Source organism: Physella acuta, unplaced genomic scaffold (assembly GCF_028476545.2).
Source record: "Physella acuta isolate Inbredline_101_S28 unplaced genomic scaffold, ASM2847654v3 ptg000632l, whole genome shotgun sequence".
NCBI classification, from domain to species: Eukaryota; Metazoa; Mollusca; class Gastropoda; family Physidae; genus Physella; species Physella acuta.
The window spans coordinates 6115-30074 of NW_026732151.1; the positions used below are offsets into that span (position 1 = coordinate 6115).

At 34.6% G+C, this 23960-nt stretch overlaps 1 pseudogene; it reads left to right on the forward strand.

Annotated features, from left to right (window-relative positions):
- The first annotated feature begins 221 nt into the window (after window positions 1–221).
- Window positions 222–18402, forward strand: LOC131948238 (large ribosomal subunit protein uL29-like; annotated as a pseudogene).
- Window positions 18403–23960: the final 5558 nt, after the last annotated feature.

Sequence of the window (23960 nt, forward strand, 5' to 3'; positions counted from 1 at the left end):
GCAACCTTTTGAAGTGGAAGAGCCAAAAGTTACAATTTTCAAAATGTCCCTGGTTTTAAAGAGCCACTAACATTTTTTTTTATTTCAAATATTTTATTTTTTTATTAAGATTATTAGTATTTGTGCAACGAGCTGGAGAGCCGCATCTTGATATCAAAAGAGCCGCATGCGGCTCGCGAGCCGCAGGTTGCCGACCCCTGACATGTAGCATTAACTCATTCACGATGGCCAAAGTCCAGGCTGAGGAATTTCGTGGCAAAAAGAAGGAAGAACTTCTGAAACAGCTCAATGAGCTAAGAAATGAACTACAGACTCCTCGTGTTGCCAAAGTAACTGGTTGAGCTGCAGCCAAATCAGCTAAGATCTACACTGTGCGCAAATCAGTTGCTCGTGTCCTCACTGTCATCAGACACAGAAGGATAACCTAGGTAAATTCTACCAGAAGGATAACCTAGGTAAATTCTATCAGAAGGATAACCTAGGTAAATTCTACCAGAAGGATAACCTAGGTAAATTCTACCGTAAGAAGGCTCACAAACCCAATGACCTGAGACAAAAGAAGACCAGGGCAATGAGACGTGCACTCACAACTTATGAACTCACCTGCAAGAGTAAAAAGGAAAACAGCGTCTTTATCCAATTAGAAAGTACGAGCCGACCCGCAGCTTATCATACGCCGCTATTTAGTTGTTTTATTTTCTACTTTTCAGTAATTCATAATTTGTGAATTCGACAGTACCAATGCTGCCACTGAAAATATTTGATTTAAAACACTAACCCCCCCCTTTCCCCTAACCCCGACCCTACATCCCCCCCCCCGTGAAAGCAGCCTCCTCTTGGTTATTTCTTAGTTACCTCCTGTAAGTTTAAAATCGAACTAAATTATCTGCCCCTAATAGAAACCCGGCTCTAGGGCTCTACGATTTGTAAACATTTAGCTTTGTAAACATTTAGAGTGAACACCGCTCACCAGATAATGTGGGGGTGGGGTGGGGGTGGTAGTGATAGTGATAGAGAGAAAGGGAGGGGACTGCAAGGAGGCGCTTGCAGCTTGTTTTCTAACGGCTCCTAGAAGAGAATTATATATACGAGCCGACCCGCTGCGTATCATACGCCGCTATTTAGTTGTTTTTTTTTACTACTTTTCAGTAATTTATAATTTTTGAATTCGACAGTACCAATGCTGCCACTGAAAATATTTGCTTAAAAACACTACCCCCCCCCCCCACGTGAAAGCAGCCTCCTCTTAGTTACCTCCTCTAAGTTTAAAATCGTTTCAAACTAAATTATCTGCCCCTAATAGCCGTCACCAAACCCGTCTCTATGATTGTAAAATGTAAACAGCGTGACCACAGCTCACCAGACAATGTGGGGATGGGGTGGGGGTGGTAGTGATAGAGAGAAAGAGAGGGGACTGCAAGGAGGTGCTTGCAGCTTGTTTTCTTACGGCTCCCAGAAGAGAATTATATATACGAGCCGGCCCGCGGCATAACATACGCCGCTATTTAGTTGTTTTTTCTACTTTTCAGTAATTCATAATCTGTGAATTCGACAGTACCAACGCTGCCACTGAAAATATTTCTTTAAAACACTGTAAGTAGCTCGTTAAGGACCATAACCCCCCCCCTTCCTTCTCCCCCCTCCCCTTCCTTCTCCCCCCCCCCCCCTCGCCTACGTTTAAAATAGTTTCAAACTAAATTATCTGTCCCTAATAGTCGTCACATAAACCGGCTCTGCTTATAAACATTTAGAGTGAACACAGCTCACTAAGACCATGTAGGGGTGGGGAGGTAGGGAGAGCGTTTACAGCTTGTTTTCTAGCGTCTCCCAGAAGAGATTTATATATATAGATAGATAGATGCTGTCAAGTATTAAAGTTTTATGCTTTGAAATTTAAAAAAAAATTAAAAAAAAATGAAATGCGTTTGCTTATTTGTTCATCAGTGGATGCAATGTGCGTGCGGTTAATACCTACTTAACTAATTTTATTAAGTCTAAACCTACTTAAGAGTTATCTTAGTGAGGATGTTCGTCAGACACTCCTTACAATAACGTCGATTAACTACACTCAACGATTAACTCGACTACTCGATATTCACAAATAAACGTTACTCAAAAACACTATTCAAGTAATGTATACAATGTACCCGATACAATCATCTCACGATTACTCATATCTCGATTACTAAAATAAAATGCATGACATCTAAGATATACGATCAACTTGATACTCTCAACTTACGATTACACCCGAAGATCGTATAACCCCCCCCCCCCCCCCCACATCCACGAAATAGAATGTATATAGAAATATATACAATATTCAAGTGCCCCTCCCCCACGAAGAAAAAAGTCTGAAAGACACACTGTCAGAGGCCAACAACACAGTTGAGATCCAAGATTGCTCTCAAATTATTCTTAACGTTTTAATCTTGAAAATGTTTGTTCACACAAGTATCACCTCCAGTTGCAGTTCATCTTTGTAACTGGCCACATTTGCTTCAAATGGGTTTTTAAACAGTCCCATTTCTTCTGCCTTTGAATCCAGCCCAGAGAAGCGCTACTGAAACTGCAGCTGAAGGTCTTTGATGATCTCGCATGCAAATGACCTGTGAAACTCAGTGGTTGCTTCAGTCATAAAGACCTTGCACTGCTGAGAGTGCGTCAAGTTGTTGGCCTGTACTTGTTCCAAAAACATGTAAAGTTTAGATCTGAGGACCTATAGGTGGATGTATAGATCTGAAACTGGATTTCACTCTCTTGTAGTTTTAGGCTCAGAAAATTTAAATCACTAGTTATTTTCCCTTTTAAAACGGGGCTAGAAAGACTTTGGACGTTGAGTGATTAAATTACATTAACAAGAACAATAATTTTTATATAATACATTTTGAAATACATCTAGTGTTTCTTGTTATTTACTATTATCATTATTCAAAACAATTATGCAAAAAAGGTAAATAGATAGCAAAACTTAAATTAAAAATTTTATGTTTCAATAATGTTCCTAAAAAAAAGGTTAACATATTCGAGATATACTTTTTCCTGTAATCGAAAGGGGTACATGGTATGTGGTTACTGTTAAAATAAAAATTCCATTGTGATGCTTAACTTAAAGATTTGTAAGTATTTATGTTGATTTTCAAATTAAAAAAAAATTAAAACAGAGGACTGTGGTAGGTAGAGGTGTAAATGGTGAATGATATTTCTTCTTTTTAATATAATAAAACTGTACATTATTATTGTACATTATCATTATTGCCCCACCCTGCTAAAATACATGCTCTATTTCAGGAAAATCCCAACCCCTACCTGAACCCGACCAATATTTTACACAGACAGCCTTTCTGTGTACTACCTACTCCGTACCGCCCATACTCTACCATCTAAACCCGATTTCACCGTGTTTTCGTTTTCTTTCAGGTAGAACAACTTGCTTCAGTAAACGTAATTAAAAACTCCTCAACATCCATAATGCTATGTTTTTATGTGTATATTTATGTACTAAAGACAATATGACCCCTACTCTAAATTGTAAACCTACACCAGTCCTCCTATGCCAAATGATGAACAAAGTAATGTAACAGCGGACGCCTCTGGTACAACTTCGAGGCTCGCTGATAAAGATTACAAGTCTGAGACATAAAAAAGGAGGATGGGCATTTGTTGCATTAGGGCAAGTGTCCACTCGGCCAATATTCGGGCCAGTGTCCATTTGGGAAATCGGCCTTCGGGCAAACGGCATTCGGGTAAGTATCTTTCCGGAGTTTGTCGTAGACCCACACCCATGGAGACGTGAAGCGTTGCCTGGTGTAGTTATATTATCTGATAATATATGGTGGATGGCAAAGATGTATATATATATATATATATATATATATATATATATATATATATATATATATATATATATATATAATATAAATATAAATTATTTTTTTATTATCAGCTACTAATAGTGTTTGAAAGCAAAAAAATAAAAAAAAAAGGGGTCGCATTGGTAGTGTCGAATTCACAAATTATGAATTACTGAAAAGTAGTAAATAAAACCACTAAATAGCAGACCCACGGTTAAATTTGCAATTAAAGTTGTGATTTTGGTTTTGGCTTTGGTTTAGAGATAAAAACTATTAACCTAGCGCCCGTTGTGTTTTAAATTTTAGTGTAAATTATTTTTTTAACTTCAACTAAAATGGATATGTGTCAGAGGCGTATCCAGGTTTTCGTTGTAGGGGGAGCGAAAAGAGCAAAAAAGGCGCCAAATTTTTAACACGTTCTATATACGTGTATTATATATATATATATATATATATATATATATATATATATATATATATATATATATATTATATATATATATATATATATATATATATATATATATATATATATAATTGCTAGCTGTATGTCATTACTTCGCTATGGTGTAAATTAAATTGAATGTAGCTCTCTGGAAAAATAAGAAAAAAACACACAGTGTAGGCCGACAAAATAAAAATTGTATCAATCTAAACAAAATAAAAATACACACACTACAACCAAAAACAATGAACGTAACACAATCTGTTTTGTAATTCTTGTAAAACAAATTTCTTACATAATAATTCCTGGGAAATTATTTAAGACAAGTGAAATAGGGGAAATTATCACTCTCGTAATATAAATATGTATATATCTACACATTTAATTATAAATGTCAAAACAAATAAATAATTACTTTAGATTATAATGAAATTGTTTAACACTATTTGTGTTTACAAAATGTTTTTGTCTATAATCAGAATTTAATATATCGTCATCATAAATGCTAAAGTATTACAGCATAATGAAAGTTTTTAAAATCAGAGTTGGTATATAACCACGCTTTTTGATATACTAGAAAATCATTCGGAATAACATATAATTTGTAATGGTAATCACTATCGCCCAAACTGTAAGACTACTCCTACTTCATCGTGATGACGTCAAAATTTCCCCACCACTACGCAGTTTGCTCATAAGTAAATTTAAATAGAGGTGCCACATCAGTTGTATTGTTTCTGTATTGTAATTTTTTTTTAATTTATCACACGATTCAAACTGTATATATACAGTAATTATGTGTGAAGTTTTATGTATAACATTTTCTAATTCAATTATTCGTAAGCAAATACATTATACAGTTGCCTTAAACTTAACACCCCTCTTGCCAAGTGGTACTACCGTAGAGGTTTTTTAAACGTTGCAATGCATCGTAACGGTTATTTTTAGAATTCCAAACTGATTCAGCTGTTAATACGTGTTGTAAACGTAGACACTACTAAACTAGTACAATAATGCTTAATTGCTGCATGAAAAGAAATCTTGTGATTTACATAGATGTGCCGACCAAAACATTTTTTAACAAATATCATTGTTTAAAACTTTGAGTTTAAAAAGTTTCCAAAAAGGCGCCACTTTGCTGAAAATGGCCAGAGGGGGAGCGGCCGCTCCCCCTGCTCCCCCCCCCTGCGTACGCTACTGATATGTGTGTATATGTTTTTTGTATTTTTGTGCTTGCTTTAATGCGATCCACCCCCACCCCCCCTTTTAAACATGTAATGCTACCATGTATGGTAAACTTTAATTTAAAACCCACACTCTTTAAGACAATAAGATATTTGTTTGTGAATTTTAAAAGGTTTCATAATTGCAAGAAAAATTTGGTAAAAGTAAATTGTGCGTGATTTTTTTTATTATTTATTTTTTATTTTATAAAAACTGTTTATATTCAAAATGGGGGATACTAATTATAACACAGTATAGACATCATTGGTAAAGTAGTAATTTAATACAATGTGGGTTTTTTATGTTTAACAATTTTAATTTGCATAATTATATATAGATCACAATATCATACAGTAATATCGATTTTTTTCAACCTTTGTCTTTAATACTATTTTATAAACATTTACTTTATTTTAAAAAAAAGTTCTTTAATTAAGAAAAAAAAACGATACATGACAAAACGACAATATCTTTTTTTTTAAATTTAATTCTGTATCCTTTACAGAAGGGGCACAATTTTTAAATGCAAGGGGAATAACTTTACATAATAACTAAAACTAAAAATAAATCTAACAACTCTTACCAAATACATCATTTCTATTACTCATTTAATAATACCGTGTATTTAATTATTCAGCAAGATAATAATTGTGTGCTAGTTGTAGACAAAAAGAAAATACAACTTATACCATACTTTCACTTAGAAATTAAGACACATTAGCTTTATTTTAAGAATTGTAATTTAAGAAGTATTAAAATTTGATTAACCGCAGTCTTGTTCTACTTACAGTTTTTTATTTCTGGATCCCTTAAAAAGGGACAAAAGTAATTTTAATGAGTGTATGTTAGGGGTCGGCAACATACGGCTCTTTTGATGCCAAGATTTGGCTCTTGAGTTCATATACGCAAATATTAATAACGAGCCGGCCCGCGACATAACATACGCCGCTATTTAGTTGCTGTTTTTTTTCTACTTTTCAGTAATTCATAATTTGTGAATTCGACAGTACCAACGCTGACACTGAAAATATTTCTTTAAAACACTATAAGTAGCTCGTTAAGGACCATAACCGCCCCCCCCCCCCCACCCTTCCTTTCCCCCCCCCCCCCCGCAACGTTTAAAATCGTTTCAAACTAAATTATCTGCCCCTAATAGCCGTCACTAAACCCGACTCCACGAAGGTAAACATAGCGTGAACCACAGCTCACTTAGACCATGTAGGGGTGGGAGTGGTAGGGAGCGCGTTTACAGCTTGTTTTCTAGCGTCTCCCAGAAGAGAATTATATTTATAGAAAATATTATTTTATTTACTAAACTCATATAAAATATTATTCTGCAACCATATAATAACGAACGATATAATAATAAATATAAACAATAAATACACGCTATTCCTTTAGAACATTTAGTTACTCCTTATTTCAATGTACTTACTATTAAAGTGTCCATCCAAAATCGAAAAAAAAATTCAACATCATGGTGGCTATCATTTGCTGGAAAACGTAGATTGTTTCGAAAAAAAAATACTTGTTTTTGTTGAACACACGGACAAAATTTGAAAACTATTATCGTGAAGAAACCAAAGCAGAGTTTCTTCCAGGCATCTCGAACGAAATGAAATTTATATAATTAATATAGAAAATATATACTTTTAACAGTGTTCGCCTTTTTCACTGAGAGATTTGACCATTTGAAAACAGATGGCGTGCATAGCAAATCCTCTCAACACAAAAAGAGATAAGCATTGAACCATTTGGAATTGATGTTGGTTCGCTTCAAATGCAATCGCTGGATTTGAAAACCAAATATTTTTGATGTATTGTTCTAATGACAATGTGATCCAGACATATCACTGTGTCCACTTAATTGAAACGTACGTAAGTCATCATGTTTAAACACACATACCTACAGACACACGCACATACATAGGCCTACACACACACACACACATGGGGCAAGAATGCAAAACTGGGCCCTTTTGACTCATTAAAGTATATCGTCAAACTTAGTTTCTTTTTCATTACCGCAAAAAGGTTGTTGTAAAATTCATAAAGAGGGAAGACAAGAGCAAATACCGTTTCTATAAGATAATGACAGAAAAATGCTGAAGTCGACCTAAATACCCAAAATACACAAGTGTACTCTATGAACCCAATTCTTGTTATCTTAAACCGCGCTACCTACCATACTATACATGTATACAACATTTGTAGATTTTAAAAATATTTGATCATGCTTAATAAAATAACTATTATATAGCTGGTAGCTCTTAACTAATGACATTCATGTGTTTTCCACATAAAATGACTTAGTATACACTAGATGATAAAGTGGCTCCCTACAATAAAATGACTACAAATCGCCTCACAACAAACCTAGCGATACCGATTTTTTTTTTTACCTTTTTTTACAATCGTTGACAAAAATGTTCAGATGGACGGCTACTGCAAAACGTCTAAAAAGAGAAAGAGTTGATGATGAAGCGTTAGCTGTCAACTTTTAGAGCAGTGGTTCCCAAACTTTTTCGAGTGGCGACCTTCTTTTTTTAATAAAAAATTAAGTGACCCGCGACCCCCCATATAATTAAAAAAAAAATTAGTAAGAAACGTAATAAGCACTAAAATAAAACTTTCTAGTAGACTTTCAATATAAATTATTCTTGATAACTGTTTAAAAACGATGAGTAAACGCGCATGCTATAAACTAAACATTTAATTTATTTTTTTATTTTGTTTTTAATTGGAGTAGTGTTGAAAATCTATTCTCACAAAGACAGCCACAAAAGGAACTAAAACTTGAAAGACAATTAATGTCACTATTGGGTATGAATGGTGCATACTACACCAAAATTGTGTGTGTAGTTTTTCATCTGACGCGGAATCATTCCGCAAATAAAATAACTCATGTTGTAATTCATCGGGAATGTGGGTAACATCGAGGGAAGCAGAGACTGGGTAACTTTTAAATGCAGATTCCTCTTCTTTCAGCTCAGGGGAAAAAAACCGCTGCAGTTCATCTAAAATTTCAATCTTTCCAAGATTTATTTTTCTTTAAAAAGAGATAATATTCGTTCATTTTCCCTGAAGCTTCGGGTTAAGCTTATGTTGATGTTCGAATTTATCTGCTAGGTAGGATGCTATCTCTAACCACTCTTTGTCGTTAAAGTATATCAAAAGGACTTATTTCCTTTGCACTTACAAGAACATCTTGATTTCAGTTTTCAATTCTGACACACGATTCACAACATTTCATTTGACAGTCAGCGTACTGTAGTGTAGAAAAGCAGAACCTCGTCATTTTTATTCAGGTCTTTGCGCAGTTCTTTAAGGGCTCCAGATTTAATATAATTTACGACTATTACTAGCAATGGAGTCTTGATGGCGATGGCATACCGGTGAATCATGCAATGGATTCCCCTTGGTTATGGAGCTAAATATTTTACGTTTTTATGAAAGCCCGATTTTGACCGAAACATAGATGGCGCACCATCAGTACAAGGCCCAGAGCCGTTTCAATCCTTTTTAATCATCTGGTTTCAAAAAACGTGTTTATTTTCTTCATGCTATCTTCACATAATATCAACTCTTCGTTGCTCTCATCTGAATGAATTTATTTCACAAGCAACTGCGAACACGTACTCACGTCTGTTGATTCATCAACTTGAAAAGTAAACAATGGTGAAAGCTTGATTTCATTCAAAATGTATCCTTTGACATTTACAGACGACATGTCTGCTATGAGCCGCTGAATAGTATTATTAAACAGAGATATTTGTTGCATTTTTACTGCAATGGAAACCCTCAAGAACCCGTGTTTTAGCACCACACAAACTTACGATATGAATAAAATAAAACATTGAAAAAAAACCACCTGTTGAACAGATGTAAAACGTGATCGATCACTTCAGGGTGAATGAGTAAATAATAAACTTTATCAGCCTAACGTCATTGTTTTTTCTCCCTCTGTTGGCGACATAAATATCGCTTAAAAGCGTTGGTAAGGAAGTCGCAAGTGTTGAACATATGAGAATGTTATATGTGAGTGTTGGTTTACCCAACATATGAGACTGTTATATGTAAGTGTTGGTGGGCCCAACATATGAGACTGTTATATGTAAGTGTTGGTGGGCCCAACATATGAGACTGTTATATGTAAGTGTTGGTGGGCCCAACATATGAGAATGTTATATGTGAGTGTTTGGTGTGCAAAACATATAAGACTGTCAATACCTTTACATCCTTATTTTTATTTATTTTTAATTTATTTTTTTCAAAACAAAAGTATGTGCTTTGGCATATGTATAAGGGGCAGGGGTGGCGTAGCGATAGAGAGCAAGACTGCTAACCTGAAATTATCGAGATCGAATCCGGGTCCAAGTCAATAGAACCATGATGTGTACCTAAATCATGTTATGGAAATAAAGAGCAAGAAACATATGAACTCTACTTCATCTGTCCAGTATAGCTAGGTGTAAAGATAATTATGTATTTATTTTTTATAAATTATATTTCCAACTTAAATATCAGTATGTAAGCGTTTTCTTATATAAGGTTTACTTAACTAAGTAGGCTAATTGATAATCTAGTTTACTTTACATTTGTATGAGTCAAATTGCGGTTTATATATTTATTATACAGCAGCATTCTATAACCATAACAGCCTAATTGATAAAAAAAACAACATTGACATTTAATAGAAACATACACACAGTATATTGCAACAATTTATACCCTCATCATACCCCAATTTAATATTATACAACTTACGAATATAGCGTTAATTGACACCCTGCTCAAAATACTGTGTGGGAGAAAATAATTTCAGCCATTCGCATGATATAGTTGAATCATCCTACCTGCCAAGCCGTATGCCAGCGTCCCTGGCCACTTGACATGCCTGACTCGACAAGATGGCCAAAACACATTGGGCCACTGCATGGGTAGCCTACAGCACCGCAGCTCTCAACCTATGGGCCACGATGAGGTGGCTCCTGACAAAGGTTTGTGGAGGTTGTTGTAGTTTTGATTGAACTTTACACGGCGGCTCATTCATGTATTTCTTCATCAGTTCATTGTCCCATGTATAGATACGATACATTTTACTGTTGGCGAAACTATATTTATAGCTATTAGTTGATTTAAGAGATGAATTATTCTGGCTTGCAAGAGTAGGGGAAACAAACACTAATTTCTCGAGTTATGTGTTGTTTCCCTTTAACTGAAAGTCTGAAGTAGGTTTTTGTTTAATGAGCAAAGAAAATGTTATTTCAGCTAACACCACGAAGTGGTTGCGTCTTGAAAAAAATAACTTTCCTTAGCTAAAGACTAATTGTAATAATATTTTTTTTCTAAATCAAAACACTTGTGTAGCTATATAAAACAGTTCGTCCCATTTTAAGCAATAGCAACATAAAGTCAGGGGAAGTGACTGTAGTCCTCACTGTTATTCCCCCTGACCGTGGATTCTATCTGACAAGTTAAAGAGTCAGTTTAACAGACGACAAGATTACAAGAAAACAAAAAGCGATGTTATTATAATAGCTACCTAACTAATTACTTGTTACTGGGGAAAGTGTGTGCAAATCACGAAAACCTACAAATGCAAAGCGCTACGAAAACAAAATGCTACAAATACAAAACTCTACAAATACAAAACTCTGCAAAAATTGTTACAATAACAAAACAATAGAAAAACGTAAAAGTTACAAAAACCAAACGCTACCATTTAAAAATATATATAATTGTTAGCTGTGCCACTGTTGTATATATATATATATATTTTAAAAATATGCCTCTTATGAAGCTGATTATGGATCAGTTAAGTACACCCAAAATTTGTTTTTGTAGCTAAATAGCAATCACATAGCAAAAATAGTTTTCGCTGCAGTAATTATTATTTCAAACAAATCACCTATCAGATAACAACAATCTACACCAACCACCATATAGTATCATATAACATAACTCTACCCCAGCCATCTGATAAGGGCTCCACAAGTCTGACTAGATAGAGGCTACGAGAGGACGACCCCAACATTATGGCTTTGGAAAAAAAAGGCTAAAAAGAGGACTCACGACACAATATCTCACAAGTAAAGAGTTACATTACGAAACTTTTTGATAAACCTACACACGACAATAAATACCAAACAATAACATATATTCTATTGTGTCCCTTCGCGAGGGATCCTGAAATATAGAACAATACTAAATAGAAATAATGTATATGATTTATAAACAGACATACATTTCATTTTGACAAAAAAATATAGAATATTGAACAATACTAAATAGAAATAATGTATATGATTGATAAACAGACACATACATTTCATTTTGACAAAATAGGTAATTTAATAAAAGTGAAAATAAGATTAAAGTAAATAGAATATTTGAATAAAATATTCCACCGTATATTGCGGCAAACGGTTTTATTGTTATGTGATATATGAGAAAAGAGTATGCCTGCAAAATGTGGTTTTTACTTTTTTTCAAAGTTTGTTTTATTTTGCAAAATTATTGAGTTGATTCCCTTGTGTGTTTATAACACTGTTATACAAAAGAAGCAAAGCACTATGTTAGTAAAAAAGAAGTTCTAACACACTACATGTACAACTTTTTGTTTGGCAGCAGTAGTAGATTTATTTTAAAATCTATTTCGCTAGTTTTTACAGCACATATCGTACTTAAAAACAAGTCGTTTATTATCGTAGTAATTCCTCTGAGAAAACACGACAGTAGCGTATTGTCGTTTAGGGAAAGGTTTAGGTGTACACGAATACAATCATGGTTTCTAGAGACACAAGCCATCGATACCCTTTACACGTCAATTATAGGCTTATATATTTTTTTGTTATACTTGTTTGATAAAAATAATTTTAAAAATAGTTATATGTACACATCCATTGTGCTAAATGCTAACTGAAGGACGCTCGACACGTGGGATCCCAACTACATACATAATGTACATAACATACACTAACCTAAATTAAAGTTGCTTTTGTCTCTTTTTTAATTAAAGTTTAATAGATTTCCTTCCACACAGTTCACTCCACAAGAGCTTGCTGTGTGGATAGGTTGTATGTTAATACATTAAAATACATGAAATACATAGTATTGCATACATTTTATATTCAAAAGGAACATAGTTTTCATTTTTTGACTTTTCTCTTGTAGTTTTTTTAACAATTCCTATAAAGTTCTTGGACCGATTCTTGCGTTTAAGCAATCTTTAGTGGATAGTGGTTGATTTTTGTTGGTAGTTCTAAAGTCGTTTTGAAGTCATAAAGTGATGTCACGAGTTTGAAATGTCGATTTGATCGTTGAGTCTAGTTCTTCGAGAATATCGTATGTTGAAAGTATATTGTTTGGAGTGTTCGAGAGTTGATTCGTTGCTTGTTGGTATATGGCGTAATTGTGTGTTGGAAATCGCAAGTTGAGTGTAAAATAGTAGCGTTGGTAGGATTGTTTATTTGGGTAATGCTTTTAGTTAGTTGGGAGATGAAAAGTCGTGCGTTGTAAACCAAGACCGCTGTGGGGTTGCGTCCTCAGTTCCCTCTAACGCTCTAAGCTCTCGAGAAGAGCCACCAAGTACTAGTACTTTGGTGGTTTCAATGTACGAGTGGCTAATCATCTATTTTAATTTTTCAGCTAGACGACGCCTACCTAGGAGTAATCTTAGGAAGGATGTTCCGTCACGACACCATCGAACTACGATAAACTCGACGAATTATACTGAAAGATCAACTCGACTATTCAACTTGCATATAAACATGTATAAAGATTACACTAAATAATAAATAACGCTAGTCTCATTTCAAAATGTATTATACTAAAAATAAATTCACACGTTTAACCGAATGTCAAATTAAACATTGTAATTATTTCTTTCTCTCTAATAAAATAGAGAAAAAAAAAACTTCCTCTATTTTGTTCGTCAAAAACTTTCAAAAATTTGAAAATAAGAATACGGTAAGCGCGTGTATCTGCCAAGTATAGAGAGTTACATATCATGTTACATCATGAAAATATATGGAGGTAGATTTAGCTTTCAGCTCGTCCGCCTTATTTAACTCTATTTTAACTCGATTTAACCATTATTTAAATCGCAAAAAGAATGTTTCTTCAACATATTTTTTAATTTTCTGTCTTGGTGTCATCCCCCCCCCCCCCCCTAAATGGTGTCACTCGATGCGGTCCGCACTCCCCGCCCCGCCTCGCGACGCCTCTGAGTAGGGCATATTATGTATAGTTTAATTTTGAAAAAAAAAGGCCCGGCGTAACACCGATTGCAATATCGTTCTTATGTAGTTGTATATGCAAGGGAAATAACTAAAAAAAAAATTAAAAAATAAATTTAAAAAAATGATAATTATACACCATTGTTATTAAAACTTATTCCTAAAAAATATAAATCTAAAAAAAATAAAGAGTCAGGAAATGATGACTACTTATTTTATGCAAGAATACAAGTTTTAGGTAATTAATAGTTAGATTTGAGACACTGTAGTTTTATTTTTTGGAATAGTTATTTAAATATTTTTAAAATGCGATATATCATATATTATGCACAGTAACTTTTACTTATTTCTGGATCCCTGACAAAAGGGACACAAGCGAATTTAAATTTTTTGTTAGTATAGTATTAATTAGTTACAGTATGGATTTAGTTGGGAGCCAAGGTGTCGAGGGTCACAAAATTATTTTATTAAAGCTAAAGGGTAGATGTCGTTCTGTCAGGTGCCTCTATCTTGTCAGACATGTCGAATAGTTATGTGGTGTAAAGATACCTCATTAATTATTGAAAGAAAAACTTAGCAAAAATGCTAGTGGTGTGGATGCGAATCTTCTTTAATCAGAGTTCTTTCAGACATTTTTATCTATATGGCAATAGCAACTTCCACGGGAGGGGGAAAAAGATTTGACCGCGCTAAATAAATTTGCGTTTTTATCTGTATAGGCTGTCATTACGATATATGTATAGTGCTGCCTATGCAGGGGCGGAACTACAGTGCTGCCAGACCCCGCAATGCGGGGTGGGGGGGGGGGGTGGCAGGCCGTTTAGGGGCCCACAGCCGACCATAATAAATTTTTTATAGTTAAAAAATAATTTTCTTGTAAAAAAAAACAAAATATCTACTAAAGTAGTGATGTTCTACAGTAGTTAACACACGCTGTTTCGTAAAGGAAAAAAAATATAGGCTACATGGATGAGTTGTAGTGTGAAAGATAGGCAAACGTTCAAACCACTTCCATGACTTATTTACATTTTTTTAAAATAGTCAAATATGTGTGTTCTTAAGAAACTTTAAATACATTTTCACCAAACAAATTAAAAAGCAATTACTTCTCTTAATTATTATTTTTAAAAAAATATGTGTGTTGTTGTATCATGTGTTTATTATAAATAAAAACTAAGAATTTTAATTTTTTCGAATTTCGAACAAGCCCGTATTGAGTATTCTATGTTCGCATTTTTGTTTAAATATGTATTATATAAATAGGAACCTATATATGGGGCCCAACAATGTTTTTTTTTTTGCGGGGTGGCCCAATTTTTCTAGTTCCGCCACTGTTCCTATGGTATAGTTCAGGGGTCTCCAAACTACGGCCCGCGGGCCGTATGCGGCCCGCGAGGTCCTCTCATCCGGCCCGCGGGGCTCTTTTTGTTCACGGAAAAAAACGTTTGTTGATGATGGCTGAGGAACTTTGCCCAGAAAAATCAGACATGCCTGGAAGAAACTGGCCCACGAACTGAAATTTGATAGGTAATGCGGCCCTAGGACTGAAAAGTTTGGAGACCCCTGGTATAGTTGAAGGATGTTGGTGTATACATGAGTGTGCTTTTCTTTTTACTTTTATGTCTACGAATATTTTGCAAAAGGCCATTAACACTCATTACCCTATCTCAACAACTATATGGTTTCAGTGGCTATTTATACGGTTAAACGGTTAGAGTGGCTAAATTTAAACACGTGTTTCTTCCACTTCAACCAGACAAATCCTGTCACTTTAGTTACCTGGTCCATATTATTAGCGCTTATTATAAACACAACTATATTATGCACAAGACCGAAATATAACTTAAGCACATGTAAAGTAAAATGTATTGTGAATCAGCCTACTTAGTAAAGTAAACTTAATGTAAGAACACGCTTTCATGCTAGTATATAAGTTAGACATAATAATATAATGTAAAAAATATAAATAGTTATCTTTACGCCTAGCCATCCTGGGTAAATGAAGTAGAGTTCATATGTCTGTTGCATATGAAGTTGATGTGTGGTCAGCACTTTACTTTACCTAACATGAGTTTGGAACACATCATGTTTGAGTGGACTTGGAGACATTCTTCTGAACTGGACCCGGATTCGATCTCCATACTTTCAGGTTAGCAGTCTACCTCTCGACCGCTAGGCCTCCTCGTCTCGTTCACATATGCCTAAGCACATACTTTTGTTTTGTTTTTTGTTTGTTTTTTTTTTAAATTAAAACAATAAAACAATAAATAAATAAAAATAAAGATGTAATGGTGTTGACAGTCTCATATGTTGGCACACCAACACCAACACTTACATATTACTGTCTCATATGTTGGCACACCAACACCAACACTCACATATAACAGTCTCATATGTTGGCACACCAACACGAACACTCACATATAACAGTCTCATATGTTGGGTGCAACAACACTTACACTCACATATAAGTCTCATATGTTGGGTACAACAACACTTACACTCACATATAACAGTCTCATATGTTGGCACACCAACACCAACACTCACATATAACAGTCTCATATGTTGGCACACCAACACCAACACTCACATATAACAGTCTCATATGTTGGGCACACCAACACCAAAACTCACATATAACAGTCTCATATGTTGGGTACACAAAACTCACATATAACAGTCTCATATGTTGGGTACACAAAACTCACATATAACAGTCTCATATGTGGGGCACAACAACACCAACACTTACATTTAACAGTCTCATAGGTTGGGTACACAAAACTCACATATAACAGTCTCATATATTGGGCACAGCAATACCAAGACTCAATATAACAGTCTCATATGTTCAACATATGCGACTTTCTTACCAACACATTTTAGTACAATATAATTATGTCGCCAACAGCATTAAGCTGATAAATTTCATTATTTACTCTAACACCCTAAAGCGAACGGTCAAGTTGTAAATGTGTTCATTCTTTTGTGTTTTTATGTTTTAAAAATCTATTAACATAGTATGTGTGTGGGGTCGGGGGGGGGGAGTGCTAATATCCTCTAACTATAGAAAAATATGCAACGTCCTTAGATCCTTACACATCCGACCTATAAATGTAGCTCATATTTATAGGCATCGGTGTTTTTTTTTTTTTTAAATAAGTGTTTTTGATAATTTTAAAGAGTTGTTTAATTCATGTTACTCTAGTTTTATTGTTACACGTTGTTTCAAGCTCTGTGTGGCAGAATGGATAGTGTGTCGGCTGTCAAGTGTGGGTGAGCCAGGGCTTAGACTAACTAGCATCATTTGAAACATCGCTTAACTTTCTGACAAAACGCTTCATAATTTTGTATGATTATTGAATCATTAATAAGGTAATACTAAATGTGTTTATAAGATGTCCATATTTTTTTTATCAAGACCCGAGTAGGGGAAAGTGGCAACAGCTAACACAAATGGTTAGTTTCCCTTAGGCTTGGCCTAGACAAAATGTATTACTTCCCCTTTGTATTTGGGGAAAAACTGGATAAGGGATACAACTCATAGAAAATAATAATTAAAAATAAATGAATACATAATTAGTACAATTTGCCAAACAGATATATTAATTAAATAATTATTTATAAACACATTTATGGCAAACTGAAATAATGTAAAGTTGAATATGTTTTTGTAAACAGATTGAATATTTTATAAAAATTTAAAAAATAAAAACTTTAGCTTTATTTAAGACTAAATTTAATATGATGGTAATTCTTATTATTTCAAACACTGAATTTCCACACACAAACAAAATATTTTTGGCTCCCTTTAAAAAGGGACAAATTAAACCTCGGTATTGTTTGTTTTGTTGTGAGACGACATGTAATAATGTTATTTTTATGGAGCCGCTCTATTTTCTATTCCAGGGGTCGGCAACCTGCGGCTCGCGAGCCGCATGCGGCTTTGGTATCAAGATGCGGCTCTCCAGCTCCTTGAACAAATACTAATAATCTAATTAAAACAAATATTTGAAAAAAAAATGTTAGTGGCTCTTTAAAACCAGGGAAAATTTGAAAATTGTAACTTTTGGCTCTTTCGCTTTAAAAGGTTGCCGACCCCTGGTCTATTCACTAACAATTTTTTTTTTATACCTCAGTGTTGTAGATTCACCAACACTTTCAAATAACATATTGGACTCACCAACACTTACATATAACATGTTGGACTCACCAACACTTACATATAAGATGTTGGACTCACCAACACTTACATATAACATATTGGACTCACCAACACTTACATATAACATGTTGGACTCACCAACACTTACATATAACATGTTGGATTCACCAACACTTACATATAACATGTTGGTCACACCAACACTTACATATAGCATGTTGGATTCACCAACACTTACATATAACATGTTGGATTCACCAACACTTACATATAACATGTTGGACTCACCAACACTTACATATAACATGTTGGACTCACCAACACTTACATATAGCATGTTGGACTCACTAAAACAGGCGACACTTGAACAAAAACATATTAGTGGAAATAATATTTTCTGTAGGCCAACCAGAACAAGCCTTCGCCCTTTTGAAGGTTAACAAAGGGGACAACTGGACATTGGATTGTTGATCTGTCGTCCACACAACTTGGTGGTTGACATAGAGGGTGATACACACACCCTCCTCACCCAGCTCAATGGTTGACATAGAGGGTGATACACACACCCTCCTCACCCAGCTCAATGGTTGACATAGAGGGTGATACACGCGCCCTCCTCACACAGCTCAATGGAAGGGGGACAGTTTGCTCCCTATGTTATATAAGCAAACACGGTCATGTTGCCTGTAGAAATGTATTCATCTGTGATAGTGACAATACAGTTGGAGATTAAGATAGCAACTTAATGTAGGTCTTTGAGCAGGTAAAATCAGGTAGAGGATGGTTGTAATATTTATACGAGAAACATAAAAAAAAACTATAAATAAACGGAATTTATAATTTGAATGTCCCTTTCAAAGGGAAGCCAGAAATGATCGTTAGCTTAATTGCAGCCATGGTTAAGCAATGAGCAAATTTATGGTTATAGTGTAACTTTCAAAATAAAGTTAGTGCTTCTTACAATATAATGTAACCATTTTTTTAAAAAATAAGTATGCAAAAGTTTAAAGGTTAAACATAAACCTATAAAAACATTTTAAACTTCAAAATATTGTATTTTAAGAAATGTATTTGTATAGAGTATTTAGTTAATTACTTATTTAGTAGTTATGGTAAACAACTGCCATAAGTTTTCTCCCTTACTGGTTTTTTCTTCATATTTACATGAGGCGGAGTAACACTTTTTTCTAGAGATCAAAATTTTCAAACAAATGAAACATTGTTTTAAATATTAGTAATAAAACAGATAGTATTAGTTACCTCACAAGTTAAAGACAGTTACAAGTACTATGGACGTTTCGACCCAAGGTCTTCACAACAGTGTGATTACAGATTAGACAAATAAAGACAAACAGTAACACATTTTTTGACTTAGCTCGACAGTGAAAACACGTTTTGTCTGCTAGCCACGATATCCAAAAGAAAAGACGCGTGAGAAGGACGCTTGGACACCGTATAGGGGTGGGGTTGGGGGCGTGGTGTATGCGGGAGGGGGGGGGGTTGTTAGGTGAAAGATATCTGTTCATTCAAGCCATCGGGTGCCCGTGTACCAAATTTAAGTATTAGTACTATCTGTTTTATTACTAATTACATCAACCTCACTGCAGCTACCATTTGTTTTTTTAAATATTATCGATCTCAAATCAACAAAGTTTGTTTAGATTGAATGCAAAGGCGTCTTAAAATTTAAAAAATATTTTTTTTTTGTAAACTGAACAAATATTGTTTAGACTGAATGCTTAGAAGGTTTGTAAGTAAGCAATCAGTTTTTCAATAAGAAGGCAGTTAGGTGGACGAATTATTTTTGTTGATATTTATTAGCTCACATACGTGTTTCTACCAAGTTATGGGACCTGACTGTCTATGTGGGTAATGTAGTAGAGCTCATCTGTCTCTTTGATCTCAGCTGTTGAAGGGATAATTTAACCAGCTCTGTGATGATCCGTCTTTACGTTGACGTTGTCTAGCATAATTCAGGTACCCAACAGACAGAGCTGAGTAGACTCAGTTCCGACCTACCTAGTCATACACGGAATCCAAACTCGAGATTTTTCTGTTATCAGTTACAATCTAGAATTAAAAAAGAAATTTGAATTACATTATTTCCCCTGCAAATGAAAACAAGACTTCAACTTAGAAAACCAAACTCTTTTTGTATTATTGTATTTATTTGCCGATTTATTATTATATTTATGTCTGTATTTATGATAGAACCAAAACTTATTTGGATAAATTGTATTAGACTATTAAATATTTATTACTGTAAACTCTTATGACAAATAAAAGGCAATTTAAACCCTTTTCCCACATCCTTTCCAAAATAATAAACCTACGTATCAAACACCCCCATCCTCACACTGATATAAATAATCGCTTTCAAAGCTATCATCATGGAGGGAAAAAAACACATCCTAAACGATAAATGAAGAATAACTGCTTAAATATTCACCGTCCCATTATAAAATCGGTTATAACCCCTTATCAAACGAACATCTAAAATTTCGAATCACTTTCTGTCAACAAAAAGGTACAGAACCTGGAAAAAGATGGACCCCTGCTCCAACCTACATTAACTTGATTTCTGGTTTGATGGTTACTAACATTGTACTTATAATATCAACAAAACATATTTCAACACATTGTATTCAACTAACAAATTATGCATTACTGAAATCCTTTTTACAAAGAGGAAAATAAACCCCGTTGTAATATCTAGCTTTATAGACTGCAATCTTTATAAATATACATGTATTCACCCTTTTACTTCTTTCATTATTTTGATGTTTATTACACTTTCATTATTAATACCTTACTTTTTGCCCTACACATTGTTAAACTAGTTTCTTTTCCTTGTGTGTAAATAGAATACTAGTTGGTAAACACGTGGTGTATCTATCTATGCTGTGGTGGCCATAGGTGCAACTAAGAGACGGCGTGTTTGATTGGGGATTGTGACCAGCTCGATTATAGAGTACCTTGAGTGCAGCACTCACAGAGAACAGTGTCAGTAGAACGTGAGATACTGTGTGGACTAGTGAAATTGGTGGACTGTTGATTCCCATGTCATTCTTGGAACAGGGATTATTCATCAAGAAATAAAGTGTTGTAATATCGAACCTGCAGTCAGAGTGTGATTCTTGAGACAAATCGGATATGTCAATGCCGAATCAGGTGTCCACAGCCTACCGTCAGAATTCCTAAGTCGTGGACAAATACCTACACGACAGGTGGTAAGACACCTCTGTCGCATCTAGGTGCTGCGAGAAGGGGTACAACACAACCTATCAAGGTACGTCACACGTCTGTCACATTTGGCGTCGTCGATGGAAACGAGAAACACAAACAAACAACCAAGAATCATAAATCAGTCACACCCTCGGTTACTCATGTAAACACATTGGTACAAGGCGGGCGCCGTGATGCAATTTCTTTAAAATTTTGTTTGTTATGAAATGGGAGGCTACCTTCTTACAATTTGCTTTTTTACAAAAAATACATGTAAAAAAAAGTAAATTACAAAGTATACAAATTGTCACTCTTTTTAAACTATTAATTATTTAATCAATTTTGTTTTATTCAACAATATGTTATTTTGAAATATCTATCAATTTTATCTTAATTTAATTCCGATAATAAAAACTTTACTATTATTTTGTTTTAATTAGTTATATATTTTTCAACAGCAGCGTGTTAAGCTAGTTATTTAAGTGAAATTTATTAAAATATTTTGGATCCCTTAACGGGACAAATAAAAATGTAAAAAAAGAGAGGTGTGGGAGGACTGCAATACATGCAGATATACATACAGATGTTTAAAAAGGAAGAATGTTTGATCTGTTGTGTCTCATTGTACTCGACATAACATACCAGCTGCTTATAATATTTATAACATGTATTTCAGTTCTACTTAAAAGCCCAAACCCCCTCAACCCACCACGACTATAAAAAACAAATCCATTGAATCACCTTTGAATTACACATTTGCATTTTCAGGTTTAAAAATAAGATTGTAATTAGACGTTTTGTATTAGTTCTTTTTATAAGCAAACCATCTTAAATGAATTTAAGTAGGTTACATCTAAGAAAGAAGCATTACTATTGTAAATCTGTATCAGTCCTCACAAGCCGATGATGAAAACTAATACTAAAGCGAACATGGCAAGGCAAACTGACGCTGTAAAATACATGTCTGAGGCCAATCGTGCACTATAACTTTCAAATATATTACAATTAATTAAAAGGTAAGGGTTACCTTAATTAACTTATGTTGAACTGTGTAGCAATAACCAATCGCTAAAATTATTCGAGTGACGCCACAACCGCTAGTGTGGTGCAGAGGCGTTGCACCCTTCCCGGCGCCCCGGGACAAACTTTTAATTTGCAACCCCCCCCCCCCCTCAAACTTTCAATTTGCAACTCCCCCCTCCCCATATATTTTTTATATTTGTAATTCAAAACTGCTGCTGAAATCAGATTTTAATTTGTTTTTCCAACCCATTTTGGCGCCCCCTAAGGTCGGCGCCCGGGAACATATGCAACCCCCCCCCCTCGCTACGACTCTGGTCTGGTGCTGCTAACGAAAATAAACCATTACGTCATAATCCCTTTGTTTATCTACTTCTACAAAAAAAGTTTTTTTTTATAATTACCACTCCTTGTGTTACAAGACTGGAAATAAACAATAGGTAAAGATACCCTTGTACGAGCATGCAGGCTATTCTTAGAAACCAGAGACACAACCCAAACAAAGCCTTGTCTAAAAATAGAAAATTATCCAGTTTCTTACAGGCATATCTTCGAAAAAAAGTCTACCCCCCCCCCCCCTCCCCGAGACGAAATAAAATTTATATAGAAAATGTATACTTTTATACTTTTATACTTTTAACAACATCCCGTGACTTCCTGTTGGGTCGCCAGGATCAGTGCTGTATAAAAGGCATAATATAGCACCGATTCTAGCCGGAAAAAGATATGCATGCGCAATGGCGATGTTTTCGATGGTACTGCGCATGCGTGTGTTTTTAAACAAACCGCAGAACCATAACCCTCTCCCCAACCCTAGCCCTAACCCTAACCCTCGCGCAGCTATTAAGGCCATTGCGCATGCGCAGAACTATTGTGTTTCTTGTCTTCAGCCGAAACAATCTTTTTCCGAGTAGTCACTTCGTATTTATTAATTGTACACACTCCACCATTCAAATCATATAATACATCATTTGATATTGAGCCTTATTCTGTGTTTTAATAATGTACAGTATTTTATGTATGTTCTCTCGTTGATTAACTGGCGATTGAAAAAGAAAATATAGTTAATGAAAAAACATATAATTATATGCCGATTTAATAGAACCCAATTTACTACCCATACGATATGATGCATGCAACGCATGCTTTTTTTTTTTTTTTTTAATTTAACGCGCTATCTACTAGGTATTGTTAAGGATAGGCACCACGGATAAAAAAAAAATAAATATTTAACACATTTCTGGTTGTTTAATAAGTTCATATAATTATAGTTGTTAAACTATAGACAAAAATAATATATAGCCGTCAATAGCAGTACTGGTTGCCATGGAAACCGCGAAAAGGTTTGAAAACTAACACCTTTTCAAATAGCTAAGGCTTTGTTCCCATAAGAGATTTTAAAAAGCGGATGAAAGATTTAGATTTCTCAAACCAAACTATACATTTCTACGTTTACTCATTGCGATAGCTTGTACTAAACTTTTAATACAAATTTTTACGTAAATTTATGTGCAAAATTAGGGGGTGGTGTTACATAAATATCAATATTTCCTAAAGTATTGTAGTAAACTTAATGTGCAAACGTAGTTTTGTAGATGCTATCATGCTGAATGCACGTGGAATGTTTTATTCTTGTATGACAAAGGGTTCCAAAGCCTTAGCGATTTGAATGTTGAATTTTGAGTAAAAATGCAAAGTTGAGAAAACGTGTCCATAATTTATTGATTTTGAGCAATTATTGTAAAATGCCAAATTTTACTTAAAATAGAAGATTTGTTTGACTC